Here is a 12161-nt window from a genome sequence, read left to right as displayed (position 1 = left end):
CAGTCCAGAAAGTACTGGCAGAAGAAAGAGTGAGGCAGATACACAGACGATTAATGACGATTGGTATCTAGAAGGTGAGGTGTCACGGATCGACAAAAGCATCAAGAAAATGGTCAGAGTTTTACTGCTTTGGCCTTCTAGTAGTCTGTACAACTACAGAATAGTCAGGCAGAAATGTAACACTTTCAGAATGAAATAAAAACACATAAGAAATTGACATAAAAAAGGTTGAATTTAAATAATTAAAAATGAGTTTGACGATTATTTGACGACTCGCTCTGTCAGTACTGTGTGTACTCACATGTACTATATTTTTCCTTATATTTCATCATCTATTCTCCACCACCTGGGATTATAATCTAGACCAGAATTCAACATCGTGTTCTATTTCACAGGATTTAAAACCTCAAATTTAAACTGTAAACTCTTTTACTGATGTGTTCTATTTCACAGGACTTAAAATTTAAACTGTAAACTCTTTTACTGAAATAATAAATTAAGAGGGAAAAAAAAGTATTTTTTTAGCATTCATTTTACAATTAGATGTCCACAGCCTGCTGCTAAATTCAGTCCATATAACTGTTCATGTGTGTTTAGCAATTATAAAGTTAAAGTTTGAGATCAAACAAACAGTGTTTATTCAGTTCAGTCACTCAGTGCAACAGAACCTCTGACCCAGTGCTGTCCGGTGTGGAAGGCTTTTGATTTAAGGCCGTATTGGTGGTAATGAATAGTCAAAGAACAGTAAAAAAAAAAAAAAAACCCACACCTGAACAAAAGAGTGAATGAAGAAACAGACAGCAGATGTGTAGAGGAGGAAGAGGATAACCTCCGGAGGAAAATAAAAAGAGAGCAGTCTGGAGAGAGGGATGCAGAGGAAGGAAGGAGGAAGAGGAGGAGAGAAGATGAGCAGACAGTATCTTTTATGTATTGGCTGAGTGTCTCCCTGGGCTTTTGTAATGTTTTACACAGACCCACTTCCCAAGGTCGCTGCCTGGCTGCCTGGCCAGCTGTTTTCATAGTCAGCGTGTTTCTACACTGTACCCGTTCTTTTATCTTTGAACGTCCACTGGATTATTACTAAAACATCAATAAAAATAAATAAAACAAAAAGACAAAAGTGACAAAATTTATCTCCTGATTAGCACAGAGGACATGGACACGGGTTTCATTCACATCCTGTAAACCTGTAGTCCACAGTCCACAGTCAGCACCTCCGTCTACATGAAGCCTGGACAGGTGGCTGATCAGCTTCCTCCTACCCTGGAGGTCGGTCTGCGGCACTAACGGCAGAGGAAATAGGAAACAGTGTCGACTCAGCAGGTGGTGCAGGTCATAGACACATGGTGTGCACGAGTCCACATATTTATTTTGCATTAAATTAATTCATGCCCTGGGTTGATGTAACTGATAGTATACATAATATTTATTTTAATTTCATAATTAATTTATGGCAGAGATGAGACATGCAGCTCAGTAATGGTAATTAAAAGCAGCACTGCAGATTTACAAAAAAAAAACTTTAAACATTTTCATTATTACTAGAAATGATAATAACAAACTCAAATACCTTTTAAATCCCAGCAATTTACCAGAAAGGTATTTCTTATAGATACTGCTCTACTGTTAACATTAAAGTGTTTTATTCATTGGAATTGTTTTTTTAAACACTATACTTAAATACTTAAATTCCATCGACTAAACATGGATGTAGTCTACACGACTCAACCCTGATTAAAACCAAACATTCCTCATGAATCCTGGTTCATTAAAACCAAGAGAAAATGTATGGACGTCTCCTGCAGCCAGACGTCTTTGTGACGATCTCGTGTGATCTGTCCACACTCTCCACCCACAATCACAGTCTGATCTGGTCTTAATGGAACCATAAAAAAGTTTATTTGAGGAGAAGCTGAAACCAAACACTATCACTGATCTGTGATTGGACCACACATATGTCATACATAACCGACATCAGTAGACGGGTGTAAAGTCTTTTTTTTTCTGCTGCAGACTGAAATAGAAACTTATTTATCTAATTACCAGCCCGGTCACTGGGGGTTCACCACTGACTACTTACTGGGTTTGTCATTACAACAAAAAACCCTAAATAAAAATATATCCATGGAGTTTTGTTTTTTTTTTAAACTGAGCTCTCGAATGTGTGTGAAGATGAAAACACTTCAAAACTGAAGCTGGGATCGCATGTGTCAGAAACGAGAGGAAAGACGATCGACTCATTTGTCCTGTATGTCCACTGCCACTGGGACATGAGCTGCTATAGATTTTCCTCTGCTGTCAGAATGTCATCTGTATGTGACATCCTAGATAACACGGTAATGGCCTCGCTGTGACCTCCTCCCCTATCACCGACCCCCCTGCACACCATCTGCTTTGGCTGGGACACGCCAGCCGCTCAGTTTTTCTGCCTGCACAGTTACTGACCCATTCCACACGCCAAAAAAAAAAAAAGACAGATGTCCCTGACACCTCAGTTCCATCCCTTCACCCCCACCAACTGCAGAATCTCAGCTTCTCTACCCCTCGTCCTGACCTGACATCTTTTTTTCCTTGTCCGTGCTAAGCTAGCGGTCAGCGTCAGGCTGTGATTGGACAGACATCTGTCTGTGGTGCTAACATGTTGTTGTGGAAATGGAAATGTGTAAAAACTACTGCACACTCATCATCATGGTCTGGAGAATAAGAACCCCCTCTGTACACACACACACACACACACACTGCCGTACACCCAGGAGTCCGTGGTCCATCCTCTGACCGTTGGGTGACCTGACAGCCCAGCAGCTGCTGGCTGTTTGATGTTTCACTCTGAGGATCACATTTCATTTCCAGACTCTTCACCCAATGGAGCAACAGAGGGAGGCTCGTCTCCTTCGTCTTCGTCTTCTTCTTCGCCTTCTTCTTCTACGTCCTCTAACGCTTCAGCGAAGCTGTCACCAATCAGAGGTGACCACGACCATCCTCAAACAGACACAGTCAACCAATGGGCTGATGTGGTGTCTGTGAAACTCTCAGTGATCAGAGTACACGTAAAGGTTGGAGTACAGGATGTGGTACTACACAGTGTGATCAATACTCTGACTGTGAGTGGCACATGAAAGAAAAACAGAGGAAAAGGGAGAGAGAGAGAGAGGGGGAGAGAGGGGAGGGCGTGAGGGAGAGAGAGAGAGAGAGAGGGAGGGCGAGAGAGAGAGAGAGGGAGAGAGAGAGAGAGAGAGCGCATGTGCAACAGATGGAGACAGACTGGACATTAGTCTCTCTGGCCTGAAGACATGAAGTCATCACATGACAGCAAATCTGGACACTGCATTTGACCCCCCTACCTCACCCCCCCCACCCCCTCCGTTTACACACACACTGGGTTTTGTCTTTTAGAAGCACTTCTCACAGACATAATTCCTAGACTCTCCCCGTGTCCTTACATAAATTTTGTAACCGTAAATAACAAACACTGGTCAATAACATCACGTTGAACACTACGTCACCACTTTAGCACCTTTTTACCAAATAGGCCCCGCCCACCACTGGCCTGTCAAAAACAGTAGCCGGCAGTAGATGCAAAACATATAGACAACGAACCATGTTAAAAATGTCAAAAAAAATAAACAAATTAAAAAAATAAATAAAATAAAAAATAAAAATATAAGCGATACTACACTAACTACAGTAAAAAATGTTAATAATAAAAGAACAACAGGACTACTACAGACAAAAATTGGAAAACTACAGTAAAAATAATGTTAATAATAAAAGAACAACAGGACTCCTCTAAACTGCACAGATTGTCCATCACGCTAACATGATTTCAATACATCTATGAGAATCAATTTATTACTATTGTTGCCACTTTCTGCCAGGGTCTGCGTTTATTCAGTGGTGGAAGATGTTCCGACAAACGGGGGTCAAGGAAGCCCCCCCCCCACAATAGTGGACAGAGAACTGTGTTAGTGTAAAATACAGACTTAGGACAAAGGTAATTTACACCTGCAGATCATGTAAATAAAAAAAAAAATTAAAAAACTTATCAAACAACTGAAATGACACCAAGAGGGTTGGAGTTCTGCTGAGTGACACCTGTGACACATTCAGTGACAGAGCAAACACACCCTGAACGCAGCATCTGGTTTTATAACACAGCTAGCGTTGAAGAAAGGAGCCGTTGTTCGCTCCCGTCCTCGACTCTCCCTGAGCCGTGATGAGTGGATGTGGCTTCTTAGTGTGTGGCCACTCAAGAGTGAGAAGACGAGGAAAAACTGCCACAGGCTAAAGGGCAGCTTTAGTCAGTTCACTCAGGATGAGAGCACAGACAGACAGACACACACACACACACACACATGTGAAGAGGGGCTCAAATAAGCATCTTTACTAGGAATTCAAGAATAAGGAGGCTCTGGCGCCATGCGTGGCTGCTCACTCTTGACCGAAGACAAACACACACATACACACAGAAAGCACTCAGAAAGGCTGTCAAAAACATAGCAAATGCACACACTCTTACACACATTCCACCATTCCACAACAACATCTCGTCCAGAGTCTTTCTCCTGCCGAACACTTGTGTACAGCAGCGTGCGTTTGTTTAAATAGAGACTTGGAGCCGGAGAGTCAGCCTGACATGTAAGCTAATTACCTCATGTAGCCTTCAGCTCAAGGCAAACAGTATAGACCTCAGCACTTGAACCGCTGAGCTCTGACAGAGGTTGGGTAAGAAACATTTGTGAGTAAATCTCACAAGGACCAGTCACTATTAAAAAAAAAAGAGAATTTTTTTCTTATTGATTATTTTTTGGGGCCAGGGGTCTGAAATGTGTTGTAATCGATGAAAAGAAATTACTGCTAAAAATATTGTTTTCGAATTTTTACAACTATATTCTTACACTTTCATGAATATTAATCAATTCAAACAAAGTGTGGCATTTAAAAATATCTGAGCTGGCACATCTTGATTGACAGCTGTCACTCTAATCAATGTATTTACAACACAGTATAAAAAACATGACCAAAAGTAATTTGAGGAAAAAAGAAAAATATCACTCCAAAAAAATCACCGTGTTTGAGAGCAGGTGGTTTACAATTGTTCACGTCACATGTTTGACAGCAGGTGGTTTACAACTGTTCACATCAGAACTTCAGCAACTATATAATTGTAGTAACTTTTTTTTTTACAAAGTACTTCCTTCAGTATTTTAATATTTTTGTGTTAATCTGGCGTCAAAAGTGACAATGATGTGAAGCAGGAACTCACGAGGCCTTAGAAGACTTCTGAATTCATGCCAATTAATCTTTTTGTGAGAGAGTACAAGCGTGTATGAAGGTAGTAAAAGACGACACACACACACACGCACACACATATACACACACACACTATTAACCTCACACGGACGTCGCCTTGATAGACTGTGACCTGTTTCTCTGGCCTGGCTTACCCCTCTCAACACCCTCATAAACATGACAAGGTTCTGGGATCAAAGCTGCACAGGCCCTTTGTACACACATTCATGAACGCACACACACACACACGTACACACACACACACCGTTATTCTCATCATCACACCGTTTGGCTGTTTTCTTGACAAACTCAGTCCAAAGTCCTGACACCGGAGGGGAATACGTCGTCGTAAACCCAGAGCTGCTGTGCTCCTACTAATAATAATGAATTAATAATAATAATAATAATTTGTACTATATTGACCCCATATTTGGGAAATTGTTGTGTTAGCAGCAGATATGCTGTTAACAGACTGCCCCCAGCAGGCGCCAAGCATGTGGTTCCTCTGGGTATCGAACCCAGGACTCTCTGCTCTCTGCTTCAGAGGCAGGTGTGCCAAAAGTTACTGTAATAACAACCAACATGGATTGTGTTCCTTTCAGAGCTACAGCTTTATAATACTGTCAGTCTTTGGGGCAACTGAGGTGAAAAACGTAGCATTCCCAGATTCACGAAAACAACAGAGGAGCTAAAGATGATTCTTTGATTCTTTTTACTGGAACAGTCGACAGAGGAGAAACATTCAATTGATATCTATCTAAAACACGCAGTTCAGAGACGAGACGGTGCTGCAGAGGTACCGACGGAGAACACATGCTAACTGAGTGCAACCTCTGCTGTAAAAGCCATTAGCCTTTACTGCTGTCTTCCATGACAGGTTGTCCTCGACTTAGCGTGCAAACCTGAGTGTGTGTGTTTGTTTGAGTGTGCAGGAGAGTGCTTTCACAGGCCCTACGAAGCAGTGAAGCAGCTCCGCAGAGCGACTGTGTTTGTCATGAGACGGTGAGTGTGAGCCTTTTGAACATGACCACCGTCTGACCTTCAGCTCTTCAACTCTTTCTCCACCTTGCGGAAAGAACGGTTGAGGAAACAAACTTCTTTTTTTAAAAAAAAACACGCCGGAGAAACAACCGTAACAAGTCGACGAGTGGATAAGTGTACGAATCACATTAAGGTCCAACCGGTTACAGGTTTAGGTTACTGGATTACAACTGCTCTCAGATCAACCGAAACAAGTCGACGAGTGGATAAGTTTACGAATCACATTAAGGTCCAACTGGTTACAGGTTTAAGTTACTGGATTACAACTGCTCTCAGATCTGTGCTGCCGGGACACGTGACTGTGTGAAGAACTCACAGCGACTGGGCTGAAACGTGTCTTCACTTTAGTTTTTTGGTTCTGTTTAGAGTGCACTTAGTTATTGTCCACTAAGCTATAAACTGACACTGTGTTTCCTTCAAGGTGTTTCATCCTGTGCTATACATTCTGCAGTACTTAAGAAGTAAAGTAAGAAGTACACTCTGTACATTAACGGGCTGTTAAGGCTGCTGACACGCCTCCAGAAAAAGTTTAACAAAAGACACCAGCGTTGCACCTTTTATCCCTGCCCCCAAATTCAGCAGAGATAGCCAATGACATCAACAATGAAATCTCAAATCCTCCACAGTCTTATTGAGAAATACATTTTCATTTCATTGTCAAATCTTTCAACAATTCTAATAATAATGGAAAATGTATAAAGCAAAAGGATAATTCTATGGTACATCGTCCCGTTACTGTCAAATGGACATCGGACCACACTGACACACTTTGGGACTGTGGACATGTCCAGCAGCACCTCCGAGGCTGTGATCCCACCTTTTCATCCGGTGCAAATGCCATTTTTGTGAAAGGGTGAGAAAGGAGGTGGGAGAGATGACATGGAGCTAAGTGCCTAGGTGTTAGCTCCCCACCCGAAGACATAAAGTGGCACTCACAGAGCAGGGGACTTCAAATGCCATGCTGCATTTCAGAGACAAAGGTCAGCCATCACTCTCAGATGAACCGCTTTTCTAGAAAATGTAGTATTTCTTTCAACTGTGTGGATTTAATATATGTTGAAAATATTTTCATTAGTTCTAATTTCCTGCAGGGCATCATGGTATTTTCACAGCATTCATGGATACTCAGGAACATTGTCCCTGACGAGGAAGTCAGGAGTCAGAAGAAGTCATCATCTTTGTCAAACTTTCACTTGTCTTCCTAATCCTCGTCCAACTCAGACGAGCTAATACTGAGGCTCCACTCATTAGCTCGGTTACACCAGTGTGGCAGATTAATGTGCGATCCCAGTCACAGGGTTGACTTGGTCACGGCCACATACACATGTAGTACCTTATCTGATAGCACCCACTGGGCTACTTAGAGTTGCCCTAATGATAATGGAGGCTGAGACTTTTTCAAACTCCGCGCTTTGCCTTCATAAGGCAGTAAATTTGACCAGCAGGCCACGCAGGGCCAGCAGGGAGTTAATGGTCGTCTCATAAAAGCCTGAGGAGAGAGGTCAGGACTGCAGCAGGGATTCCTGATGCCCTAAATGAGAAGCAGTTGTGACTGTTCCCAACCAAGAGGAGGGCAACATGTCTGCCCTCACGTCTGATGGGAATAAGCCATGAAACAGGTGTCATCATGTGACTGAACTACCTGATGACTTAACCTTTGTGTTGTAACTTTCCTAAGTTTACACATGATTTACATTTACATTTGACTCTCTGTTCTGTCTAACTCTAATCCCTGCTTCAAATCCACCTGACTTCAATTTTAGGTGGGACGGGTCTTGACATGGAGCATGAGTATATCAGCTACTGCTGCGGCAAAAAAAAACCCAAAAAAAACAAAAAACAAAACAACTCCACATTTTTTGACTCAGTGATGTATAATATTATGATATCCACACCACAGACATTACAGACAGGGGATTATCTAAGTCTTAGTCGGTGGTTCCCAAAGTGCAGGGCGGAACCATGCATAATGGATCCTCCTTCTATTTCAATAACAATACAATAATTCAATTCAATAATCAATAATTTTTCAAATTTAGATGAAGATCAAACAAAAACAACAATGGGCCCAGTCTTTAACACAGAAAACTGAGAACTTACTTCTGAAAACAGAAGTAAGTAACCACTGAGGGTAGCAGTGAGGTTTTGTTACAACTCCTCTGTTCTGAATTTGAAGTCTATTAAAATTTTATAAAGTACTTTTAATAACTGTTTCACGCATCTTTGCGTTAAACTCAGACCCTGTTTCAGATCGGCACAATATGAATGCTAAGGGTTCTGCCAGTGTTGCATCAAACCAAATTGTGGTGTGGCGCCCCCATTTGAACTGTTTTATTTAAGGATTACAGGTTTGGTGCCTCAAGCAGATGGCGCTATAGGCATCTGTCTATGTGACATAAGAAAACACCTGAAGAGATTTGTCAAAAGTGAAGGTTCAATGCTGTCAAATCATGACAATGGACAGTTGGGGGCAGCAAAAAAACGTATTGATCATGTGATTTGTTTTTTATTATGCAAATATTTTGGAGAGAGAGAAAAAAAACTTTCACCAAGAAATTTGGCTGCTGTTATCTACTTAATTACGCAGTTGAAAACCAGCTTCCACTTGACATGCAGTCAGACTGTGTTTGTTCTGGATGTCAGATAGTAGCCGGCTTCTCTGAGTGGCCTCTCATTGTTACTGTAGCGCTGCGCTCACTCCTGCCTTATCAGCTGAAGGCCTCTGCTGCTCCAACACCAGCCTCTGTCATACTCACTTCTTCAGTTCAAAGACAACACTGCATGGGAGATCAAAGCGGGGCCAATCTGGTATGCACACAAAGCCCGCTCGCCACACTAGCACACAGTGCACATGATAACACGTCCATAATCTCAGTCGCACAGTCAGACATCGGCTCTGACCACACATGCCCCTGGCATTGATCAAAGGGAGGAATGTGATAGATAGAGGGGAGATAAGCAGCAGAGGGGGAGGGAGGGAGGGAGAGAGGGAGAGAGGGAGAGAGAGAGAGAGAGAGAGGCAGTTTCACTTCAGTAATCAGACCAAAGTGTGTGTAGGAACCCGGAACAAACAGTTCCAGTTTGCAGCAATCCTAACAACATTCCATGTGGTGCTGAAGAATATACATTGAAATGAACACTGAACACACTCCCACACACACACACACATCTACACTGTACACTGCTGTCCTCGCTGAGACACTGAGACTCTGCAACCATTTAAAAAAGTAACACTCATTACCAGTTCATACAAACTTTAACATCATTAAAAAAAAGAGCGACAAGACAAGTACAGACACAGTTCCTAAATGGGTTCTGACTCCTGAAACCTCGGTACTCTCAGACCACCAGCCTGGCATCACACCAGTGATACAGCTTTTGGCCCCTAGTGGTTGAGTCTGACATCGTTCACAGCTTTACCACGGTCTTCCTTCTATCTTGTGCTGCACATGTCTCAAAAAATGCTTAACTGTGAAAGGAGCAGCGATGGAAAAAATCTGCCTGACGACGCTTTAGAAACTGCCGTATTACAAAAACCTGAAAAGTTAGTGGACTTTTACCTAAAATATTTAGCTAGATTCTTTACTTTTTCAACACTTTCCTGCCATCACAAAAGAATAGAAATAGAGACGAAAACTCACAGGCTTCACCTGTCAGTACGAATATGTCCTCCTCCATCTGAAGGCACCAACATGATAACTAAGTACGATCAATACAATGATCAATTCAAATAAGTGAGTGGGGAGGGAAGGTAAGTGCTTTGATGTTGAGAGAGAACCGAGACACAACGTTCAGTGCAGATACAGGGATGTAGTTAAAGTACCATCTGGTCAAATACTGTCTGTTGTGTTGTGTCACATGATTACATTTCTTTCCCAAAAAAAAAGACTTTTATGAAAAACGACAAAGAAAACTTTTATCTTCAGTGCAGGTTCAGCTACAATATCTTATTTAAATAAATATATATTTATTTGGTAAATATACTATTGTTTCGAAATGTTTGGCAAAAGCACTGCACCTCTTAAATTTTGCTTCTGATTTCTTTTTTTTTTTTTTTTCAGTCACGTTCAAGTTCGGCCAATGACTTGTGAATCAGATGATCTGGTTTGAATTAACCAGCTTTTGTAATGATGCAAAGCCAATAACACTGCCGTGGCCACATCAAACCCGTAGTCCAACATTAGCCACATGCCTGTAGCTGTGTGGGTTCCTGTGACGTACATTCACTGTCAATCAAGGCCATTTACACCAGGAGCAACACGGCCCACACCGCAGACAGTGTACAGAGACCATACATCCTGACAAATGTGTGTAAATCTGACAGTCCACAGCTCCTCCAATAAGGATCATTAAAACTTTTTTTTTTTCTTATTTTATAATCTGCAACACTCATCCAAAAACTGGTGTCTGGTTCTGGGTTTAAGGCTGCCGTACTGTGGAGTAGTGGATTTAAGGGCGGGTGGGAAACGACCCCAGCCTTGGATCTCCATGTTTTGGTTCGCAAAAATAAAAATATGATAAACTTTTCTGAACTTGTCTTGAACTATGAACTACACAGCGGAACCGTTTGGTTCAGTTAAGTGGACCAGAACTGGTTCATGTGGATAGTCCAAGAACCAAACTATGGTCCAGCTAAAAACAAGGGTCTCGTGGACTTATATGAATCTGTGGATAAAGTGAAGAAGAGCTTGATAATAATTAAGCCAATGAAGGTTTGTGAATAAAAAAAAATCACAATATATTGACCACAGGTGTGAATGTAAGTTCAAATGGATATTTCATGTGTGATCCTGCGATGGACAACTGAACTGTCGTAACTCTGACCTCACGACCCCTAGGATTGGCTGCAATTCCTCTGACACTGTGACAAGTTTTAAGCAACATTTTTTTATTTTATTTTTATTTTGTTGTTGGGGGGGTTGAATAGTTCACAGAAGAACTACTTGATGTTTGGGAGTTTGTGTTGTGTTTTTTGGGTAAGTGATCAGTCAGTGCAGAGACCAAGTCATAACGCCCACAGAACCAGGCCACAGAAATACAATGAAATGCAGATATTGGCCATTAAAGATTTGAGTGCGTTTTAGAGGGAAGAAAGAAGTCAAAGTAAAGAAAAAAACAAACAAGTAAAAGCAAATTTCAAGGTATTTGAGCAAGAAATGGTTCATGAGAACTTTGATCACGCTCAGATAGTTGCCAGTGATTATGTTTCATGTTATATCAACATGAACTGTGATGCCGGTGACTACAGACTCCACATCAATGCTACATCACGTTATCTTTTCTTTCACTGTCATTCAAAGCTGCAGCCTTCGCATGTAATGAAGGGGAACTTTCCTGCTGTAAACGTATTCCAGATTCAGCTTTTATTTGTTTACTGACACTCCACACCAGCGGTTGCACACACGGGTTTGCAGAGGTAAATGAACCTCATAAAATTAGATCAGAAACAATGCGGATCAAAACTCCGAGAGTAGAAATAACATCTGTGGTGACTGTGGAATTCCACAGCCCCTGATTACATAGTGGTCTCTTGTGCACGGTCAGCTTGTGTACGTCTCTGCTGCGTTGGTGTTTTATTTCACAGAAATGAAGATTGGAACCTGCTCACTGTACCTCGGCAGGCGTTCTTTTTTAAAGGAGTGAATACAGACGTCTGCAAATTAAGTTATAATTTAAACAGAACTTTGGCGTAGGTGTGAGAAGTCTGACTTTACTCTTAGGGTTTTGACGTCTGCATCAACGACCTAGAAACTTTAAAATAAATCAATGCATAATCACCTTCTGGTATCTTACTTTAATTCTCTCAAGAATAAGAAGTTCCGTGCAAAATC

The 12161-nt window shown here is 41.6% G+C and overlaps 1 protein-coding gene and 1 long non-coding RNA gene across 7 annotated transcripts in view; one reads left to right on the top strand and one right to left on the bottom strand.

The window, feature by feature from the left end:
• Window positions 1-12161, bottom strand: part of bcas3 (BCAS3 microtubule associated cell migration factor) — a 279325-nt gene that overhangs the window by 110180 nt on the left and 156984 nt on the right. The gene's annotated exons all lie outside the window — the stretch shown is intronic.
• On the top strand, window positions 5113-8152 carry LOC112486919 (uncharacterized). The gene is made up of 2 exons (XR_003049497.1): window positions 5113-6463; window positions 6560-8152. It is a non-coding gene; the product is annotated as an uncharacterized LOC112486919 (long non-coding RNA).

The sequence above is a fragment of the Cynoglossus semilaevis genome, chromosome 4 (assembly GCF_000523025.1).
Source record: "Cynoglossus semilaevis isolate Cse_v1.0 chromosome 4, Cse_v1.0, whole genome shotgun sequence".
Classification (NCBI taxonomy): Eukaryota; Metazoa; Chordata; class Actinopteri; order Pleuronectiformes; family Cynoglossidae; genus Cynoglossus; species Cynoglossus semilaevis.
This window is presented reverse-complemented; position numbering and strand designations above follow the sequence as displayed.